We start from the raw sequence: 22,279 nt of genomic DNA on the forward strand, positions 1-22,279 counted from the left end.
ACCTAGTCACTATATAATTACAATATATACACATACATATACATACATGCTCATCGCGGCAAGCTAAAGTTCAGTACCATCCCTCCTGCTAGCAACCTGATCACACTGGTCCGAAGCAGCTTCGGCCTTCTGGAGGACCAGCCAACCTTGAGAAAGACTCGCCGTGCATGATGGCTGCGAAGGCAGGCCACGTGGGCAGGGAGGTGTTGGAGGTGTCAGTGGAAGTAGGGAACCGCGTCGATGCCGCGCGGCTACACGACGACGGGCGGCCGCAGCGGACGGGCACCATGTGGACGGCGAGCGCGCACATCATCACGGCCGTGATCGGCGCCGGCATCTTGTCCCTGGCGTGGGCGATGGTGCAGCTGGGCTGGGCGGCGGGCACCGCCATGACGCTGCTCTTCGCCGGCGTCAGCTACTACACCTCCACGCTGCTCGCCGAGTGCTACCGCTGCGGCGACCCGGAGGCCGGGAAGCGCAACTACACGTACACGGAGGCCATGCGCAACATCCTCGACGGCGCCAAGGTCAGGCTCTGCGGCGTCTTCCAGTACGCCAACCTCGTCGGCATCGCCATCGGATACACCATCGCCGCCTCCATCAGCATGCTGTAAGTAAAGAATATACAGTGTACATATGTGCGCCTTCAATTCGGTTTTCTGATCATCATCAGTTGATTTATGCGATTGCGAGCATGCATGCAGGGCGATCAAGAGGGCGGATTGCTTCCACGTTAAAGGCCACAGGAACCCGTGCCGCAGCTCGAGCAACCCCTATATGATCCTCTTCGGCGCCGTCGAGGTCGTGTTCTCGCAGATACCGGACTTCGACCAGATATGGTGGCTCTCCATCGTCGCCGCGGCCATGTCCTTCACCTACGCCACCATCGGCCTCGCGCTCGGGATCGCGCAGACCGTCGCCAACGGCGGGTTCAAGGGCAGCCTCACCGGCGTCAGTGTCGGCGACGGGGTCACGCCGATGCAGAAGGTCTGGCGCAGCCTGCAGGCCTTCGGCGACATCTCCTTCGCCTACTCCTACGCCTACATCCTCATCGAGTGCTCTGTTTCTTGCCCTGGTTTTGCTCTGTTTTCTCTGATTCGAAATCGAACAATACGATCAGGGCGCCGCCGCCATCGGAGGCGACGGTGATGAAGAAGGCGACGATGGTGAGCGTGGCGACGACGACGGTGTTCTACATGCTGTGCGGGTGCATGGGCTACGCCGCCTTCGGCGACGACGCCCCGGACAACCTCCTCACGGGCTTCGGCTTCTACGAGCCCTTCTGGCTGCTGGACGTCGCCAACGCCGCCATCGTCGTGCACCTCGTCGGCGCGTACCAGGTCTTCTGCCAGCCGCTCTTCACGTTCGTGGAGAAGCGGGTGGCGGCCAGGTGGCCCGACAGCGGATTCATGGCCCGGGAACTGAGGCTGGGGCCCTTCGTCCTCGGCGTGTTCCGCCTCACTTAGCGCACGGCGTTCGTCTGCCTCACCACCGCCGTCGCCATGCTGCTCCCCTTCTTCGGCGACGTCGTGGGGCTGCTCGGTGCCGTCTCGTTCTGGCCGCTCAGCGTCTACTTCCCCGTCGAGATGTACATCGCGCAGCGCCGCGTGCGCAGGTGGAGCACGCGCTGGGTCTGCCTCCAGACGCTCAGCTCCGCGTGCCTCCTCGTCTCCGTCGCCGGCGCCGTCGGCTCCACGGCCGGCGTCGTTCAGTGGCTGAGAGCGTGTGCTCTACTGCTCCGTGCAGGCTCGTCTTCTCTCGCGCTCCGTCGCAGTCACAAATCACAAGCTATAGCCGACCAAACCAATTAAGCATTCCTTCGCAAACTCCATTGCCGTGGCTGCTTGTCAAGCCTGCTCGTGGTAAAACGGGGCATCCAAGTGGTGCTGACGTGGTAGGTAGGTCGGCGTCACATACCCTGGCGCCGGAGCCATAGTCTTGACATCGACCCAGGAGTCATGGGTCTCAGCGTCGACCTCGGAGCTAAGATCCATAGCGCCGAGCTCGGATTCAAAACCCACGCCTGGTTTCCCTGGCCGAGGCTCCTTTCATTTCTTCCTCCTTGTTCTCTAGTTTTTGCTCTCCCTAAACTGTCCAATCTCTTGAATCGAGTAATTTGACCTTGGAAAGTTGGATTTGATCCATAGATCTTCGAGAGCAAGGTATGTTCTCTCCCCTCCTCATTTTTATGCATTAGTTTGGTATATATTACGTGTATTTTGCAACCCTAAATACGTTAGTACTTATTGTTTGAAGTTATTATTAATTTTTGTATTATGTAAATGCAGTATGCCAAGGCGTGGTAAAGCTAGTAAACCAAGGTAATCTCTATCAATCGTGTTATATTATTGGTTCATTTATGTGCAACAAATAGAAAATCCTAGGTTTATGGTTTGATGGTCATTGCTTTCGGTTCTTAGAACGAAATTGGTTCATTTGTAGTTATGACCGAATGACCGGAAATGCCTTCAACCTATTGCCTCGGCCTAGTTGTGTTCCAGTGCCCATGTGCTTTTGCGGTGATCCTTACAAGGTAGTGAAGTCCGATGAAGAGGATACGTATATGCAGAGGTATTGGATGTGTGCCAATTTTGCCTTTGAGCCTACACTTCGTCAGCCGCATTAACAAGATGGTAGGAAATTGATGTTGTGTAATAATTATTTTGTCTTATGAAGTCATGCATAGTTTATTTGGTGTGTAACATTTAAATGTATTGCAGAGCCCCTCCACCGCTCTGTGATTTTGAGCAGTGACTCGACACTGAGATCAAGCTAGAAGACAAGGAGTGGGTACATAAACTCTTGCGGTGGGAGGCAGAGGATAAGGAGTTGATCGAGAGGAGACGCAAAGAGGTGACCGTAGAAAAGGTGCACAAGGAAGAGGAGAAAAGGAGGCGTGTTGCTGCGTATAGGGAGGAGAGGGAGAAGAAGCTTAAGCGTGCGCGCCGAGCGAAAGCAGCGATGGAGGAGAATCCTGATGCCCTGAGAAAGAGAAAGTGGCCTCGTTGCACTCAGTAGTCTCCATGACTTGTAAGTTGTATGGTTTATTCATAAACAATGTTGTCTAGTCTTTGATTTTTCATTGTGTTGTCATATACTGCACTTTAATTATGGACGTACTTAGGCTATTTACTGCGTTATTTAGTTTATCGGCATGTACTTCTATTATCATTGTGTTATGTAATGTGCCCTAGTATTGGACTTTTCATTGTGTTGTTGTTTTCATTATTTATGGTCATAATATTTATTTTTATATTGTGGAGGTAGTGAAACAAGTTCACGTACTGCAAATAAAACATAATGAACTAGTGCATTACATAATTCGACACGCACAACACATGAAATGGCATGTGAGAACATGTGCCAAACTAGGGTACAAGGTCCTCGACTAAACCTAACATACCTTAGGTGATTGACGTGAACAACAAGCACATGAAATGACATGTGAGAACATGCACCAAACAAGGGTACATAGGTCCTTCGACTAAACCTAACATGCCTTTGGTAATTAAAGGAATCAACAAACACATGGATGTGGCATGTGAATAAGATAGATTCCTCCTAGTAATGTGGCCATATAGCAAATTGTGTTGCACCTTCTCCATAGTATCCTCCCATTGTTGTTGGTGGTGGTGGCAGGGGTGGCGACGGAGTCCCCTTGTTCTTGTGATTAGGGCAGGTGCAGTATGGATCATTGCAGAGTGCCTCATGTGAACCAGCACCATTGTTGTTGCCGTCGTCTTCGTTGTCCTTGTAACCGCTGCTAACTTCCCTTTCTAGCTCAAAGATACGGTCCTACAGGTAGTAGATGTACTGCTGATGTGGATAAATTGGACGAGAATCAACTCTTCTAGTGAACCCACAGTTTCTTTGGACTCGGAAGACTGCAATAAGTATGTCATGTAAGTTGTAGTGCAATCGAGAAACATATTTAACAAACGAATAGTAATAGTAATTATCCATGCTCGCAGGCATTTAAAGAAGCGATGGCCTCCATGCATCCCCTCGGTGAACATCTGCACTAAACAGTTCTCACCATGCATGTATTGGGCCAATCTTCTTTTCAGTTATCGTATCATCTAAGAGTGCACTCTTTGGTGAAATCACCCTTGCTCTTAGAGGGAAACTGCTCAACTGGTTCCTCAAAGACATCAAGACCAAGAGACCCTTCCCACACTATGGGAGTTCCCTTCGTCCCCCTTTCCTCTCCCACTACCGAAACCCATTCCTCTAGACAACCCTCCAGACATTCGTACTCCAACAAAAGCAAATACTAGTTTTGGTTTTGGTTAGCAATGCATCCCGCAACGCATATATATAGGCGGAGGCTGGTTTACTATACGTTGTATTGTGTTCTAACTATTCCTGGAAAGCCTACTTAGAATCACTGAAAAGTCTACATCAAAGGACATTAGAAAGCCTAGATTCCTTGACTGAAAAGCCTATTCAAATTCACACTTCAATCACTGTTTCAAGGCAGACTGAAAAGCCTATTCGAATTCACACTTCAATCACTGTTTCAAGGCAGACTGAAAAGCCTATTTCAAAGCTCAACTGACAGGTGAAATGACCATTTTATCCTACGATGGGGTCCGTTTGTCAGCCACCCAAACTCTCTTTTTCTCTCTCTTTCTCTTGCGCCTCCGTTCCGTGCCCGGGCGAGGTGCAGGCGCGCCTTCCGTGCCGCCGCGGCCAAGAAGGAGGTGGCGGGGATGGATAGGGTGAGCAAAGGGAAGCTACAGCAGCCGAGGACGGAGCTCCCCCACGCACACCGACACAAGCCCCGATGGCGACGGCGAGGGCCCTAGTGTACAGGGAGGCGGCCTCGTTGAAAGGTCCTAATATGGCTAGAGGGGGGGGGGTGAATAGGCTATTTAAAAATCTACAAATCAACTAGAGCAATTTGATTAGTATGACAAATAGCGAAATGCAAACTTGCTCTAGCTCTACAAGGGTTGCAAGCCACCTATCCGACAATTCTAATTGCAATAATTACTAGGCACCCAACTCACAAAGTTACTACTCACTAAGAGCTCTCAAACTTGCTACTCTAAAGAGCTCCACTAGATGAACTTAAAATAACAAAGCAAGCTCTCAATTCTAATTACACTAAAGAGCTTGACACAACTAGTTTGCAAGAATATAAATGAGTGAGTAGGGTGATTATACTGCCGTGTAGAGGAATGAACCAATCACAAGATGAAGATTATGCCAATCACCGGGAGAATACAAATGACAAGAGACAACCAATTTTCTCCCGAGGTTCACGTGCTTGCCAACACGCTACGTCTCCGTTGTGTCGACCAACACTTGGTGGTTCGGTGGCTAAGAGGTGTTTCACAAACCTCGTCCACACGATTGGACACCGCAAGAACCTACCCACAAGTGAGGTAACTCAATGACACAAGCAATTTACTAGAGTTACCTTTCGGCACTTCGCCGGGGAAGGTACAACTCCCCTCACAATCACCGAAGGCGGCCACGAATAATCACCAACTCGTGCCAATCCTCCACCGCTGCACCAAACCATCTAGGTGGTGGCAACCACCAAGAGTAACAAGTGAAATCCGCAGCGCAACACGAATACCAAGTGCCTCTAGATGCAATCACTCAAGCAATGCACTTGGATTCTCTCCCAATCTCACAAAGATGATGGATCAATGATGGAGATGAGTGTGAGTACTTTGGCTAAGCTCACAAGGTTGCTATGTCAATGAAAATGTGCAAGAGGGTGAGCTTGAGCCGACCATGGGGCTTAAATAGAAGCCCCCACGAAATAGAGCCGTTGTACCCCTTCACTGGGTACTGATCGGGGTGACCGAATGCTCCAGTCCTACTGACCGGACACAGGGCTCAGCGTCCAGTCGCTCAATGGCGGCCACGTGTCATCCTGCGTTCAACAGGAGTCATCTGATTTCAACGGTCGATAGTTGACCGGACGCTCCGGCACAAGTGACCGGTCGCTGAACCCCCAGCGTCTGGTCGTTTACAGTAAGATTTCAAAACCGGTTTCCTTCGACCGGACACGTCCGGTGGCACTTGACTAGACATAGCCAGCGTCGGGTCAGTCACCCTGATTTCTGTGCAGCTATGTCAGCTCTGACCGGACACTGCCTTCTAGCGTCCGGTTAGTCAGAGGCCCAGCATCCGGTCACATGAACGACGCTAAGGTATCACTGCCACGCCTGACCAGACACGCCGGTCTCCCTGAGACCAGCGTCCGTGTGAACACAAGGTTGACAAGTACCCTTGTGTGTTCATTTTGTGATGAGTGATTGTTAATGTGATCCACGAAGTGGGTTGAGCGGTGACTAACCCTACCATGGCGAAAGCTATGTGTGTGACATGTCTCTTGGCCTGTGTTATGCAGGTGTGGAGCTCGAATGCGGTGGTCGACGGTGAGGTGAAGGTCAAGGAGGACGTGCCATGCCGACGGACCAGGAGTGGTGAAGGATGGACGTGAGGCTTGGACCGAGGGACCCAGAGGCCTGGTGACTAGCCACGGTGGCTGACACTCGGGACATCAACAAGTGCAAGAAGACATGGGAGTGACTGTGGTGACCAAGTTAAGGAGCAGGACGTGCGGGTCGAGAGGAAGTCCACTTCGGGGACTTGTCAGTTTCTTGGATCTTCTCTTGTGTCTTGGTCTTCTCGCAAGCAATCTAGCATCGCCCAATCCACCACAGAAGCTGAGTATGTTGCTGCTGCTGCTTGTTGTTCCCAGTTGCTTTGGATGATAGCTACTCTGAGAGACTTTGGTTAGAGTTTAGGCGAGTGCCTTTGTTTTGTGACAACACCAGGGCCATAAGTGTAGCCAAAAACCCAGTCCTTCACTCAAAGACAAAGCACATAGAAGTTCGCTTTCACTTCTTGCGTGACCACTATGAGAAAGGTGATATCGATTTGCACCACATTGATACCCAAAACCAGCTCGCAGATATCTTCACCAAACCACTTGACCAAGCCCAGTTTGCTCGCTTCGAGGGGAGCTTGGAGTTTGTTTCCCTTTTTAGAGGAGGGGAACTTTGGTTGTTGTATTCTAGTTTTGCTTTTTCTTTGTAGTTTAGTCTTTGTTTTTGTTTTTTATATCGTACTTGCATATCATATCATCATGTATCATATTGCATCCTGAGCTTCATCCTTATAGTAGCTAGATTGACACTATGCTCTTGTTGGGGATGTTATGGATATACATGATGTGCTTTTGGCTTAGGCTCCTTTTGATCAATTGATGCATGTTATGAGCTAAGCTTGTTTTCCAAATTGTGAACTTGATTAAAACTTGTTGAAACATGAAATGTGTTCACCACTACTTGTGGCAACTAGCATGTGTAGAATGTGTCAAGATCTTTTTTGCTTCATATATATGCTTAGTTGCTACGGCTCATACTTTGAGTTACACACTTGCTTGAGAAACTTGAATTTGTGCTAAAACTTGAAAAACAAACTAAGTGATTTGAAAAGATCGGGATGGGTCTGTACTATCCTATGTCAGAGTATCGAGACAGCTCCAAATTGCACTTATTTGTGAACTTGAGCTCTGTAATGGATACCGAGATCATTGTCTTAAGCTTTCGATTGCCTTTGGCATAGGCTTGACATGGTCGCTAAGTCAGGTTTTGATGGCACAGATAACCTCCCGCACACACTTGTCTGATAAACTTTGGTAATAAGCTGCATAACTTCGATAAATTTCAATTGGTATCTAAAATTTGATCAAACCACATGTTTGTCTCATGACATGATGTGTGAACTTTGTTTGGGGTAGTTCACTTTGCATACATGTGTAGCACAAGATCGATCTCCTGTCTATTTTTTGCTATGTGCTCCTTTGGTGGTGAACCCTCTTTTAAAATTGCTCAAACTTGATCAAACTTGCTTAAATGCCATATTTTGTCTCATTTGGTCACCTTGAGCATTTGCTAGCACTTGTATGTGTTGCTATATATACATGACAACATCAACTAGAGCATCCTTTCAATCTACTTGCTATAATCTTGAAGCTTCTGCATTTGTGCTTTTGTGCATTTCTGCATTCATAGCTTGTTTTGAGGGGGAGTTGCAATTTTTGGGCTCTAACTTGATAAGTGCATGTGTCAACAAGGGGGAGAAGTTTCCACACTCACAATGGCACAAGGGGACACAAGGGGAGAAATATTCAGAAAAGGGGAAGAAACTTCCAATTCCACCCAAAGTTGAGAGACGTGCATTCATTTGAGAGAGATTGCACTTGTTCAGGGGGAGTTGCATTTGAGTTGTTTTGCTAGATGTGTTGAGCCTTTGCCTCTTCTGGAGGGTCTAGCAGTTTTTCGGCTTTTCGAGCTTTGCTAGTGGTGTTGAGCCCGTTGCCTCTTCTTGAGGGCTAGCTTTGTTTTACTTGGTTGCGTCGAGCCGTTGCCCATGTCTTTGGGGTCTAAGTTTTGCTCATTTTCAAATGACCCGGTTCTTGGCTTTTCTTTGGCTTTTGATCATTTGGGTGAGTTCTTTGTTTTCTCTTCTTCTTCTTTTTTCTTTTGCTCAAGCTATTCGTGTATTGGTGTTGACAATGCACTCATCAAGGGGGAGATTGTGAACACAAGGTTGAGAAGTATCCTTGTGTGTTCATTTTGTGATGAGTGATTGTCAATGTGATCCATGAAGTAGGTTGAGTGGTGACTAACCCTACAATGGCGAAAGCTATGTGTGCGACATGTCTCTTGGCTTGTGTTGTGCAGGTGTGGAGCTTGGATGCGGTGGTCGATGGTGAAGTGAAGGTCAAAGAGGACGTGCCGTGTCGACGGACCGGGAGCGATGAAGGATGGAAGTGAGGCTTGGACCGAGGGACCTAGAGGCTGGGTGACTAGCTGCGGTGGTTGACACTTGGGACATCGACAAGTGCAAGAAGACATGGGAGTGACGGTGTTGACCGAGTCAAGACAGAGGACGTGCGGGTCGAGCGAGGCTCAGAGCACTTTGCGTGCATCGAGGAGTTCGCGTCGAGGCGAAGCTACTGATGAGGAGGTGCAGTGGCCGTCGGATGAAGATGACACCGGGTTGGACCATAACGCCCTTGGGCTAAGTGGTTTGACTCAATAGTATCCAGGGGCAAAACTAGGATTGTGTAATAGCCCTGTTAAATAGGATGAGGGAGCCCCCATCTCCCTTACATCTTTGCCATTCTCTCATTTTCCCCCTTCCACCTAGGGTTAGCACTTCTTCTAGTTCTTAAGAGAGAGGTCCACTTATGAAGAAATTCGTGAGTGTAAACTGAGATTTGGTGTGGGAATGGAGGCCCGAATCCTCCAGTTGTCCTCCGGGATTCAGTGATTTTGTGTGTGATTTTCGTCACTGTGTTCTTGAGTTTTTTCCCCATTTTCGTTCATGCCTACGATCTCGTTTTCCCGGAGTTTGGATCAATCCAAGGAAATGATTTCTTGGGGCTAGATTCGTAGCGCATTGAATTTGGTCTGTGCAAATTTTCGGCGCGGTTCGTGATGATTTGATCCAGTTCTCATCGGATTTTCGGAGTTGCCTCCCTCTATTCGTCGCTCTGTTCATGCGCTGTTCTTGGGCACACACGTACAGGCGTGCGTATGGGCGACCCCAGCAGCACTTAGCGACAACGGCACCAATGCCGGCCCCAGCTGCCGTGTGCGCTCACCAGAGCACCACTCGCCCCAGGGACATTGAGACTTGTCCGCTCCTGTGCGCTCGGTTCCTGTTCGTCAGTCTTCATTTTTGAGTCACAAGCTCTTCCGCATCGGTGAGCAGTCCCACCGGCTTCGTATTCCAGGCAACGTTGTTCGTCGTGTCGTTGGTTGCTGCCCCTTTTCAAGCAATAGTTTTTGAACTAATTAAATATTCACTTGTTTGATTAGTTTGTTGACTGGCTTGAGCATGTGCTCTCGTTAGCTTCTCTCTGTACTTGTTTGGCCCAACGTCCAGGAGGCAGGCAGCACCTCCTGGTGGCTGCTCATTCTTCAACTCCGAACTGTTGTTGCTTGCCAATTTGGCCTGAGTGCCCAGTCTGTTTCATGTCTGCAGGAGACTCAGTCCCCAGCGCTCGGTGGTGTGCAGCCCAGCCATCGGCGAATTTCCAGCTGATTTTCTGGTGTAATTTTTCAGGCCTTGATTTCTCATTTTGAGTGCAATTTGGTCATCTGAGCTCCAAATCGGATTTCGTCTGTTGCGTTGGTATTGTACCATTCCAAAGAATTGATCTAAGTACTCTCGTTACCAGTTGGCTTGGGTATTTTAGTTTTGCCAGCTCGCTTGTGTTTGGGGTAACTTTGGGACAGCAGCCAAATATTTTGCAAGAAATTTGAGGCTCCCATTCACCCCCCCTCTGGTCGCCGTTTTTGGTCCTTCAATTGGTATCAGAGCCGGTTAAGGATCATTCCATCTTAATTGGTCTGTGATCCACGAAGGCGACATGGAGCGTGGTTCTAGCAAACCACCGTTTTTCTATGGAACAAACTACCCCTATTGGAAGATCCACATGTCTGCGCATCTCTAGGGGATTGATTGGCTTGTTTGGGAGATTTGCGAGGATGCTACCTATGTTGTGCTTGAACCTCGTGCTCATGTCACACAAGATAAAAAAGATCGGCACAACGCTAATAGCAGAGCTCACTCAGTTCTTTTCTTGAGTCTTTCGCTTCAGGAGTTCGAGAGAGTCTCCGCTTGTACTACTGCTCGGGAGATCTAGGTGAGGCTTCAGAGCTATCACGAGGGGACCTCATAGGTCAAAACTAGACTCTACGAGATGTACAAGAGGGAGTACGAGAACTTCACCCAGTTTGATGGCGAGTCCATCGATGCCATGTTTTCTCGCTTTCAGACCATTGTCAACAAGATGCGAGCAAACAAGGCACGGTTACCTTATGACAATCATGAGAGGGCACTCAAGCTTCTATATGCCCTAGATCGGAAGGTATGGGATGTGAAGGTGACTGCCATCATTGAGTCTTCGGGGTATGAGACCCTCACCATAGATGAGCTTTTCAGCAAGCTCAAGTCCACTGAGATCGACTACCAGACCTAAGCCAAGCTCAAGAATCCCTCTGCACCGACTATGGCTTTGGTCTCTAGTAACAGCTCAAGTTCTTTGGCTAACCCCTCATAGATGTCGTTTGCCTTGTCTTCTTTGATGTCTGTCATAGAGGAGCAATTGGAGGCCCTTGGGGACGACGAGCTGGCGTTGATCATCAGCCGGTTCTCGCGGTTTCACAACAACCGCTTGAATCGCCGGCGTGGTGGTGGTCCGAAGGAAGGATGCTACAGCTATGGAGACCCTGACCACTTTGTCGCCCACTGCCCCAAGAAGAACAAGCACTCCTCTGACAAGCACGACTCCAGCAAGTGCAAGGACAAGCATGAGTACACCTCCAAGCACAAGTCGAAGGGAGGATTCGACAAGGAGGCACTCAAGAAGAAGTACTTCAAGAAGGCCAAGGCCCAAGAGCGTGCCTTCCTTGCCTCCCTTAGCGACCTCGACAACGACACCGACGATGACCGTTCTTCTTCCTCGAGCGATGATGAGTCCGAGAAGAGACGTGAGGACAAGTTGACCGGGCTTTGTTTTGTCGCCAAGTCCATCCACGGAGGCTACTGCACCATGGCCGTGGATGAAGGGGTGAAGCCCAACAAGGATGTGCTTCCCGGTGACGACGACTCTACCGAGGTAAACCATCGATGCTCTTATTGCCAAGCTTGATATCATGACTGATACTTTGATGAGTCAAGATAAGCTGCTAAAACGTGCTGCTCGTGAGAGGAAAGAGTTTAAGGACAAGCTAGAAGTTGTGGAGAAGGAGCTTGAGGAAGCTAAGAAGCTTGTCGTTGATGTGTGATGTGTCTGATGAGGCTGAGTGTGATGAATGTGCTGTTCATATGACCAACTTTTCTGAGTTGCAATCTAAGTATGTTGTCTTGTTAGATGAGAACGATGAGCTGAAGGCTAGGTCTAGCTTGTTGGGTGCGTGCAAGTCTTGTTCGGGCTTGCAATCTAAGCTGGTAGAGAAGAATGCCAAGCTCCTTGCTCTTGAGAAGGCCAGTTCAGATAGCACGGTTGTTGAGTGTGCACGTTGTGAGAGCTTGGTGTTGGAACTTGATTCTTGCAGGCGGGACAAGATGAGATCCGAGGAAGACAACACATACCTTCGGTCCATCTTGAATTGGGTGTCTTATAGTGAGCCGCAGTTGGGCATGATGATGAGCTAGTTCAGGCGGGGAACTGGGACATTGGGAGTAGGCTTTGCTTTAGGTGGGAAGGGTGAACATGTCTATGGCAAAGTTGGTGAGTTCAGTGGTTTAAGACCAAGTGAGAAACCTTCCAAGATCAATCCACATAAGCCTACCAAACCTATTGTAAAAGATGGAGTGTTAGAAGAACCTCCAAGAGCTCCACCCCAGAAACAAGTTTGGGTTCCAAAACCAAACTATCTCAGGAACCCACTTGACACTCTACCGAACATTTCTGAGGATCCCCTTCCTAAAGCCAAAAAGCTACCAAGAGTGATACATACCCACAAGAAAGTGAGCCAACAACCACCCAAGAGAGAGGTGAGGTATCACTGTGACTATTGCCATAGGGATGGTCACCTTATTCAGTTTTGCTTTAGGAGGAAGAGAGATGAGCGGCAGGAGTATGAGTTGAACAACCGGAACATGTACTGCCCGCCCTATGGCGTACATGTGCCGCCTATTTAGAGGCGCAATGCTAGGCCACGAGGGGCAATGCCTCAAGGTGCTAGGCCTCAGGTTGCGAGACCACGCGGTGGTCGTGCCTGGCGTGGTTTAGGTCGTGATCAATATGACTTTAGACCTCGCGGCAGTGGCTTTCAGTCCTACAGTTCTAGCGGACCACGTTTTCCCCCACGTGGTGCCTGCTTTCCACAAATGGGACATGGCATGTTTGGTGTTTTTCCTAACACTTTTCCAGGGCAAATGAACCAACACTGGTATCCTTCACAATTTACTAACCCTAGTGTTACGCCATTTGCTCATCCCATATCCTTCTATTGATGCAGGACGGAGGCGCCTAGAGAACACGTGGCTTATTGATTCCAGATGTTCGCGCCACATGACCGGAAGCTCAAAATGGTTCTCCAGCCTCGACCCCGTGCAATCCAAGGAGTACATCACATTCGGGGACAATAGCAAAGGTAAGGTGATTTCTCGTGGAATCATTCGAGTCAACGAGAGTTTTGTCTTGAAGGATGTTGCTTTGGTTTCGAATTTGCATTTCAATTTGCTTTCAGTTTCGCAACTCCTTCAGGATGGCTTTGAAGTGCGATTTAAGACCGGCTTGTCTCGAGTCCTTGATTCTCAAGGAAATCTTGTTTGCCAGATTGTTCCTTTTGGCCGTGTCTTTTGAGCTGATTTTTCTCACTCTTTTGGCTCTTCTCGATGTTTGGTGGCTGGATCCTCCTCTGAGCTTTGGAAGTGGCATAGGAGATTGGGTCACTTGAGTTTTGACTTACTAGCTAGGTTGAGCTCACTTAACTTAATCCGAGGATTGCCCATGTTAAAATTTGAAAAGGATTTGGTTTGTCACCCTTGTCGTCATGGGAAGATGGTTGCCGCCTCTCACTCACCTGTGAACCAAGTCATGACCAAGGAACCCGGCGAGTTACTTCATATGGACACAGTTGGTCCAGCTCGAGTTCTGTCAGATGGTGGGAAGTGGTACGTTCTAGTGATCGTGGATGATTTTTCTCGCTGCTCTTGGGTGTTTTTCATGAAGAGTAAGGATGAGGCTTTTTCACATGCTCGTGATTTGATTCTTTGGTTGCAAAATGAGTTCCCTAAGAATGCCATGAGAGCGATTCGTAGTGACAATGGCACATAATTCAAGAATACTCATTTTGAAACCTTTTGTGCTTCTTTGGGCCTCGAGCACCAGTTTTCCTCTCCTTATGTCCCTCAGTAGAATGGTGTTGTTGAGCGCAAGAATCGGACCCTTGTTGAGATGGCTAGGACGATGCTCGATGAGCATAGGACTCCTAGGAGATATTGGGCTGAAGCGATCAACACTGCGTGCCATGTTTCAAATCGTATTTTCCTTCGAGCTTTCATGAAGAAAACTTCTTATGAGTTGCGATTCGGACGACCACCCAAGGTAAGCCACTTTAGAGTATTTGGATGCAAGTGCTTCATTCTGAAACAAGGTAATTTTGATAGGTTCGAGTCTAGGTCTTCCGATGGTATTTTTCTTGGTTATGCTTCTCATTCTCATGCATATCATGTTCTTAACCTTGAAACTAACCAAGTTGTGGAGACCTATGAGGTCACTTTCGACGAGACCATGCCTTGTTCTATTCCTGTCTTTGAAAGTGCAGGTGATCAGGAGATCGCTGAGAGCATCTTTGTTGAGGAGAATGAGGAAGATGCTGATTGGAGAGATGCCGAGCCGACCTCTTTGGTTGCTCCAGTCGAGTCTGCGACGACTACTTCGGCTCACGATCCTGATCCGTCTTCTTCCACTACTTGGGGTCCACACGAGCCACCTCCTCAGCCTACGCCGGCTGCACCTGAGGAGGCCCCAGCTGCTGTGGAGGGGGAGGTGACCTCTTTGAGAGAAGCACCTCGGCACATTCAGCGTCGCCACCCACCTCAGACCATGATCGGCAACATCGACCAAAGGGTCACACGGTCTAGGTCACATCAGATCTCACACTTCGCTCATTCTGCTTTCATAGCTTCTTTTGAGCCTCAAGATATTGGACACGCACTATCTAATGCCGATTGGGTCAATGCTATGCATGAGGAGTTAGAGAACTTTGAGCGAAACCAAGTGTGGGTTTTAGTTCCACCTCCACCAGAGTGCCACCCCATAGGTACAAAGTGGGTTTACAAGAACAAGTAGAGTGAGGATGGGGTGGTAGTGAGAAATAAGGCGAGATTAGTGGCTCAGGGTTTTTGCCAAAAAGAGGGAATAGACTATGAAGAAACCTTTGCTCCTGTTGCTCGTCTAGAAGTCATTAGGATCCTTTTAGCATTTGCAGCTTTGAAAGGGTTGAAGTTGTATCAGATGGATGTGAAGAGTGCCTTCTTGAATGGGTACATAGAGGAAGAGGTTTATGTGAGGCAACCCCCTGGCTTTGAAAATCCTAAGTACCCCAACCATGTTTTTAAACTCTACAAAGCCTTGTATGGTTTGAAACAAGCCACGAGAGCCTGGTATGAGCGTTTGAAAGCTTTCTTGCTTGATAAGGGTTTTAGGATGGGTTCTGTAGATAAGACTTTGTTCCTCCTCAAGCAAGGCACATACATCCTTTTGGTTCAGATATACGTGGATGATATAATCTTTGGTGGCTCTTCTCATGCTCTTGTTGCCAAGTTTTCAGATACTATGAGCAGGGAATTTGAGATGAGCATGATGGGCGAATTGACTTTCTTCCTCAGGCTGCAAATCAAGCAAACTCGCGAGGGGACGTTCGTGCACCAAGGCAAGTACACCAAGGATGTGCTCAAGAACTTTGATATGGGTGAGGCCAAGCCTCTTTTGACGCCCATGTCAACCACGACGACCCTGGATGAGGACACGGAGGGAGAAGCCGTGGACTAGAAGGAATACCAAAGCATGATTGGGTCCCTGCTGTACCTAACGGCAATGAGACCGGACATCCAGTTCGCAGTCTGCTTGTGCGGGCGCTTTCAGTCTTCGCCGCGCATGTCTCATCATCAAGCCATCAAGCGGATCCTTAGGTACCTTCGTTTTACACCTGAGTTTGGTCTTTGGTTTTCGGCCTCCTCCTCTCTTTCTCTTTGCGGGTATTCTGATGCGGATTATGCTGGTTGTCGTGTTGAGAGGAAGTCCACTTCGGAGACTTGTTAGTTTCGTGGATCTTCTCTTGTGTCTTGGTCTTCTCGCAAGCAGTCTAGCATCGCCTAGTCCACCACAGAAGCTGAGTATGTTGTTGCTGCTGCTTGTTGTTCCCAGTTGCTTTGGATGATAGCTACTCTGAGAGACTTTGGGTTAGAGTTTAGGCGAGTGCCTTTGTTTTGTGACAGCACCAGTACCATAAGTGTAGCCAAAAACCCAGTCCTTCACTCAAAGACAAAGCACATAGAAGTTCGCTTTCACTTCTTGCGTGACCACTATGAGAAAGGTGATATCGATCTGCACCACATTGATACCCAAAACCAGCTCGTAGATATCTTCGCCAAACCACTTGACCAAGCCCAGTTTGCTCGCTTGCGAGGGGAGCTTGGAGTTTGTTTCCCTTTTTAGAGGAGGGGAACTTTGGTTGTTGTATTCTAGTTTTGCTTTTCTTTGTAGTTTAGTCTTTGTTTTTGTTTTTATATCGTACTTGCATATCATATCATCATGTATCATATTGCATCCTGAGCTTCATCCTTATAGTAGCTAGATTGACACTATGCTCTTGTTGGGGATGTTATGGATATACATGATGTGCTTTTGGCTTAGGCTCCTTTTGATCAATTGATGCATGTTATGAGCTAAGCTTGTTTTCCAAATTGTGAACTTGATTAAAACTTGTTGAAACATGAAATGTGTTCACCACTACTTGTGGAAACTAGCATGTGTAGAATGTGTCGAGATCTTTTTTGCTTCATATATATGCTTAGTTGCTACGGCTAATACTTTGAGTTACACACTTGCTTGAGAAACTTGAATTTGTGCTAAAACTTGAAAAACAAACTAAGTGATTTGAAAAGATCGGGATGGGTCTGTACTATCCTATGTTAGAGTATCGAGATAGCTCCAAATTGCACTTATTTGTGAACTTGAGCTCTGTAATGGATACCGAGATCATTGTCTTAAGCTTCCGACTGCCTTTGGCATAGGCTTGACATGGTCGCTAAGTCAGGTTTTGATGGCACAGATAACCTCCCGCACACACTTGTCTGACAAACTTTGGTAATAAGCTGCATAACTCCGATAAATTTCAATTGGTATCTAAAATTTGATCAAACCACAAGTTTGTCTCATGCCATGATGTGTGAAATTTATTTGGGGTAGTTCACTTTGCATACATGTGTAGCACAAGGTCGATCTCCTGTCTATTTTTTGCTATGTGCTCCTTTGGTGGTGAACCCTCTTTTAAAATTGCTCAAACTTGATCAAACTTGCTTAAATGCCATATTTTGTCTCATTTGGTCACCTTGAGCATTTGCTAGCACTTATATGTGTTGCTATATATACATGACAGCATCAACTAGAGCATCCTTTCAATCTACTTGCTATAATCTTGAAGCTTCTGCATTTGTGCATTTCTGCATTCATAGCTTGTTTTGAGGGGGAGTTGCAATCTTTGGGCTCTAACTTGATAAGTGCATGTGTCAACAAGGGGGAGAAGTTTCCACACTCACAATGGCACAAGGGGGACACAAGGGGAGAAATATTCAGAAAAGGGGAAGAAACTTCCAATTCCACCCAAAGTTGAGAGATGTGCATTCATTTGAGAGAGATTGCACTTGTTCAGGGGGAGTTGCATTTGAGTTGTTTTGCTAGATGTGTTGAGCCTTTGCCTCTTCTGGAGGGTCTAGCAGTTTTTTTGGCTTTTCGAGCTTTGCTAGTGGTGTTGAGCCTGTTGCCTCTTCTTGAGGGCTAGCTTTGTTTTACTTGGTTGCGTCGAGCCATTGCCCATGTCTTTGGGGACCAAGTTTTGCTCATTTTCAAATGACCCGGTTCTTGGCTTTTCTTTGGCTTTTGGTCATTTGGGTGAGTTCTTTGTTTTCTCTTCTTCTTCTTTTTTCTTTTGCTCAAGCTGTTCGTGTATTGGTGTTGACAATGCACTCATCAAGGGAGAGATTGCGAACACAAGGTTGACAAGTACCCTTGTGTGTTCATTTTGTGATGAGTGATTGTCAATGTGATCCACGAAGTGGGTTGAGTGGTGACTAACCCTACCATGACGAAAGCTATGTGTGCGACATGTCTCTTGGCTTGTGTTGTGCATGTGTGGAGCTCGGATGCGGTGGTCGACGGTGAGGTGAAGGTCAAGGAGGACGTGCCGTGCCGACGGACTGGGTGCGGTGAAGGATGGACGTGAGGCTTGGACCGAGGGACCCAGAGGCCGGGTGACTAGCCGCGGTGGCTGACACTTGGGACATCGACAAGTGCAAGAAGACATGGGAGTGACGGTGTTGACCGAGTCAAGACAGAGGACGTGCGGGTCGAGGGAGGCTCAGAGGACTTGGCGTGCCGGCCGGTCGAGGACAACGGTGACACGTGTCGAGCGGCGGGGGACGCGTACAGAGTACGCTACTTGCGAGCAGGTTTGGTGGTTTGGGCCTCAAAACCATCGGTGGTAGGTTTACGGGTTTGGGCCTCAAAACCTGGGTGGAGGTTCTGAGTAGGAACGGACGGCACATGGCGGCATCGGGGAGTTCACGTCGAGGCGAAGCTACTGATGAGGAGGTGCGGTGGCCGTCGGATGAAGATGACACCGGGTTGGTCCATAACGCCCTTGGGCTAAGTGGTTTGACTCAATAGTATCCAGGGGCAAAACTAGGATTGTGTAATAGCCCTGTTAAATAGGATGAGGGAGCCCCATCTCCCTTACCTCTTTACCATTCTCTCATTTCCCCCTTCCACCTAGGGTTAGCACTTCTTCTAGTTCTTAAGAGAGAGGTCCACTTATGAAGAAATTCGTGAGTGTAAACTGAGATTTGGTGTGGGAATGGAGGCCCGAATCCTCCAGTTGTCCTCCGGGATTCAGTGATTTTGTGTGTGATTTTTGTCACTGTGTTCTTGAGTTTTTCCCCATTTTTGTTCATGCCTACGATCTTGTTTTCCCGGAGTTTGGATCAATCCAAGGAAATGATTTCTTGGGGCTAGATTCATAGCGCATTGAATTTGGTCTGTGCAAATTTTGGGCGTGGTTCATGTTGATTTGATCCAGTTCTAGTCGGATTTTCGGAGTTGCCTCCCTCGGTTCGTCGCTCTGTTCATGCGCTGTTCTTAGGCACTCACGTACATGCATGCGTACGGGCGGCCCCAGCAGCACTCAGTGACAGCGGCACCAACGCCGGCCTCAGCTGCCGTGCCCGCTCACCAGAGCACCACTCGCCCCTGGGACATTGAGACTCGTCCGCTCCTGTGCGCTCGGTTCCTGTTCGTCAGTCTTCGTTTTTGAGTCACGAGCTCTTCCGCATCGGTGAGCAGTCCCACCAGCTTCGTATTCCAGGCAACATTGTTCGTCGTGTCGTTGGTTGCTGCCCCTTTTCAAGCAATAGTTTTTGAACTAATTAAATATTCACTTGTTTGATTAGTTTGTTGACTGGCTTGAGCATGTGCTCTCGTTAGCTTCTCTCTGTACTTGTTTGGCCAACGTCCAGGAGGCAGGCAGCACCTCCTGGTGGCTGCTCATTCTTCAACTCCGAACTGTTGTTGCTTGCCAGTTTGGCCTGAGTGCCCAGTCTGTTTCATCTCTGCAGGAGAGTCAGTCCCCAGCGCTCGGTGGTCTGCAGCCCAGCCATCGGCGAATTTCCAGCTGATTTTTTGGTGTAATTTTTCAGGCCTTGATTTCTCATTTTGAATGCAGTTTGGTCATCTGAGCTCCAAAATCGAATTTCATCTGTTGCGTTGGTATTGTACTGTTCCAAAGAATTGATCTAAGTACTCTCGTTACCAGTTGGCTTGGGTATTTTAGTTTCGCCAGCTCGCTTGTGTTTGGGGTAACTTTGGGATAGCGGACAAATATTTTGCAAGAAATTTGAGGCTCCCATTCACCCTCCCCCTCTGGTCGCCGTTTCCGGTCCTTCAGTCCGGTCAGTTGTAAAATAGCAAGACTGACCCTCTAGCATCTCTATCTCCTTCACCCTTGCTCAAATGTGTCAACCACTAAGTGTAACACCTTGTGCACATTTGTTAGCATATTTTCACAAATATTTCAAGGGTGTTAGCACTCCACTAGATCCTAAATGCATGTGCAATGAATTAGAGCATCTAGTGGCACTTTGATAACCGTATTTCGATACGAGTTTCACTCCTCTTAATAGTACGGCTATCTATCCTAAATGTGATCACACTCATTAAGTGTCTTGATCACTAAAACAAAATGGCTCCTACATTTTATACCTTTGCCTTGAGCCTTTTGTTTTTCTCTTTCTTTTTTCCCAAGTTCAAGTCTTTGATCATAACCATGTCATGATCTTCGTCATTGCTTCATCACTTGGAGTAGTGCTACCTATCTCATGATCATTTTGATAAACTAGGTTAGCACTTAGGGTTTTATCAATTAACCAAAACCAAACTAGAGTTTTCACTCGTCCCCAACGGCGGCGGCGAGAGCCAGGAGGCGGTGCGCGTGGAGCTGCCACAACGGGTCCTCGCCGTGGATCTGCCACAGCGCGCGTGGAGGTGATGCGAGAAGGTGAGCTCCGGCCGCCACAGGGGAGCTCCGCCCCGGCCAGCCGCCGTGGGCGGGGGCGCGGGGGAGCTCCGCCTCGGCCGCCGCGGGCGCGCGCGGAGAAGAGAGATGAGGTCGAGTTTGAGAGAGAGAGGATAGGGATGAGAGGGGTATTATGGACGTTTTGACTGACCTGACCTATTTGTGAGGACTTCGAAACGGTGAAAAACGAACGGAATGCGGATGAAATGGCTTGGAGAGCAAAGAAGTTCAGAATGGTGGCATATGTGTGCGGTCAACTTTTTTAATGGCCTATGTGTAATTACAAACTTTTTTAATGGCACAAGCCTCTTCCTTCTTCTCGTTGTTGACCTTGAAAGTGCAATGTGCCTTGATATATTTCCGTCGATTATTTCAGAACCTCGGATTGGGCAGCGACGTTCCTTTGAAGAAGCTCGATCGGTCCGTATCCTCGTTCGCGCGGCTTCTAAGGCATTCAGGTGAACTCACCTTGCTTGAGTCTGTGAACAACAACAATGAGTGTAATTCTTAGGATAAGATACAGGATTGTGACCAACCTGAGGAGGCTAACGGTGATGATGATATGGAGAATCTTGGTGACCTCGTTAAGGAGCTTGGTTTGTACATGATGGAGCTTGGGATTTTGGTTGCACGAGCTTGCGATATTGTCACCGGTAGAGGTCAGCTAGAGCAGAGCATCACCGACTTTGGGACGGCAAAGGCGAGGCTCATTCACTACCATTCTGAGCTGGATAACAATGTCATCAGGGATAAGAGCACAAAGAGGAAAGGTTCGGTGAATAAAGTGGCAGTAAAACCTTCTCCGTCGTGTTCTGGAAGGAGGTCTGGGTGCTGCATTGAGTCAGAAGATGGGACTACTGTAATGTCAATAAAAGAAAATGATTCTAAGGATGCCTCGATTCCGGGTCAGGCTGCTGCTGAAATTTCCCTGTTAAACTTATGGCAGGAATGGCACTATGACTATGGAATCCTCACTGTTTTAACAGCACCATTGTTCCTGAGAGCCTCTGAGGACGAAAATAGTTTGGTCAACCTGGAATGTCATCCTCCTGATGGCCACACACACTTGCAGTTATGCAATGGAAGGAAGATATTCTCTGTTAGATGCTCTCCTGAGAACTTCATTGTTCAGGTTGGAGAGGCAGCAGACATCTTGTCCGAAGGGAAATTGAAATCTACACTTCATGCTGTGAGTAGACCTTTGAGTTCCACAGACATCAGCCGGGAGACTTTTGTTGTCTTCCTACAGCCCTCATGGGACAAAACTTTAGCTTATCCTAGTTATTCTTTAGATGAAGGTGAATCCATTCTTAGCAAGGGGACTTCGGCCGTCAGTGATGGATCAGCAGGGCCTTGTGATGAAGATGCATTTATGCAAGGAATTCTGAAAAAAATCCCCCCTCTGTTATCAAGGCTAAAAGAAGGGATGACATTTGCAGAATTTTCTTGTCAGACAACAAAACAGTATTATGGTGGCAGTGGCATCCAACAGAACAATTGAGCACTAGCAATGCAATGGCAGATGCATGCAGTTGTAGCACACATTGAACTGATGTGTTGACTTGCATTTCAATACCAGTATGAATGCGCAAAATGAAAGCGTCCTGATAAACAATGCATACCACTCATCCTACTCGATGACTAAGTTTTGCAATTGTTCACATAACAATTGGCGTTTTTAACTGACATTGGCAACATATCCAAGGACGGGTCCAGAATTTCTGCTAGACCTTTTGTTTTGCAGTAGGTGAATTAATTACAGAAGCAGACTCTTGTTTTGCATGGAAATTCTTTAAGAGAGAAGAGCACTAAGAAAAATAAAATTAAGCCGGCCATTCATATAGAACATGCATGATGCTTAGTAATTGAAGAAATGTCAATGAAAATTAAGCCGACCATTCATATTGAACTGGACCATATCTTGTTTAATGCTT

General features: G+C 47.9%; 3 pseudogenes; all 3 read left to right on the forward strand.

Moving 5' to 3' along the window:
* Positions 1–157: 157 nt before the first annotated feature.
* On the forward strand, positions 158–3,100 carry LOC136490032 (amino acid permease 3-like; annotated as a pseudogene).
* Positions 3,101–4,786: 1,686 nt separating this feature from the next.
* LOC136488421 (uncharacterized) lies at positions 4,787–11,831 on the forward strand (annotated as a pseudogene).
* Positions 11,832–14,287: 2,456 nt separating this feature from the next.
* On the forward strand, positions 14,288–21,846 carry LOC136488422 (uncharacterized; annotated as a pseudogene).
* The last annotated feature ends 433 nt before the right edge of the window (positions 21,847–22,279 follow it).

This window comes from Miscanthus floridulus, chromosome 10, assembly GCF_019320115.1.
Source record: "Miscanthus floridulus cultivar M001 chromosome 10, ASM1932011v1, whole genome shotgun sequence".
In the NCBI taxonomy this organism is placed as follows: Eukaryota; Viridiplantae; Streptophyta; class Magnoliopsida; order Poales; family Poaceae; genus Miscanthus; species Miscanthus floridulus.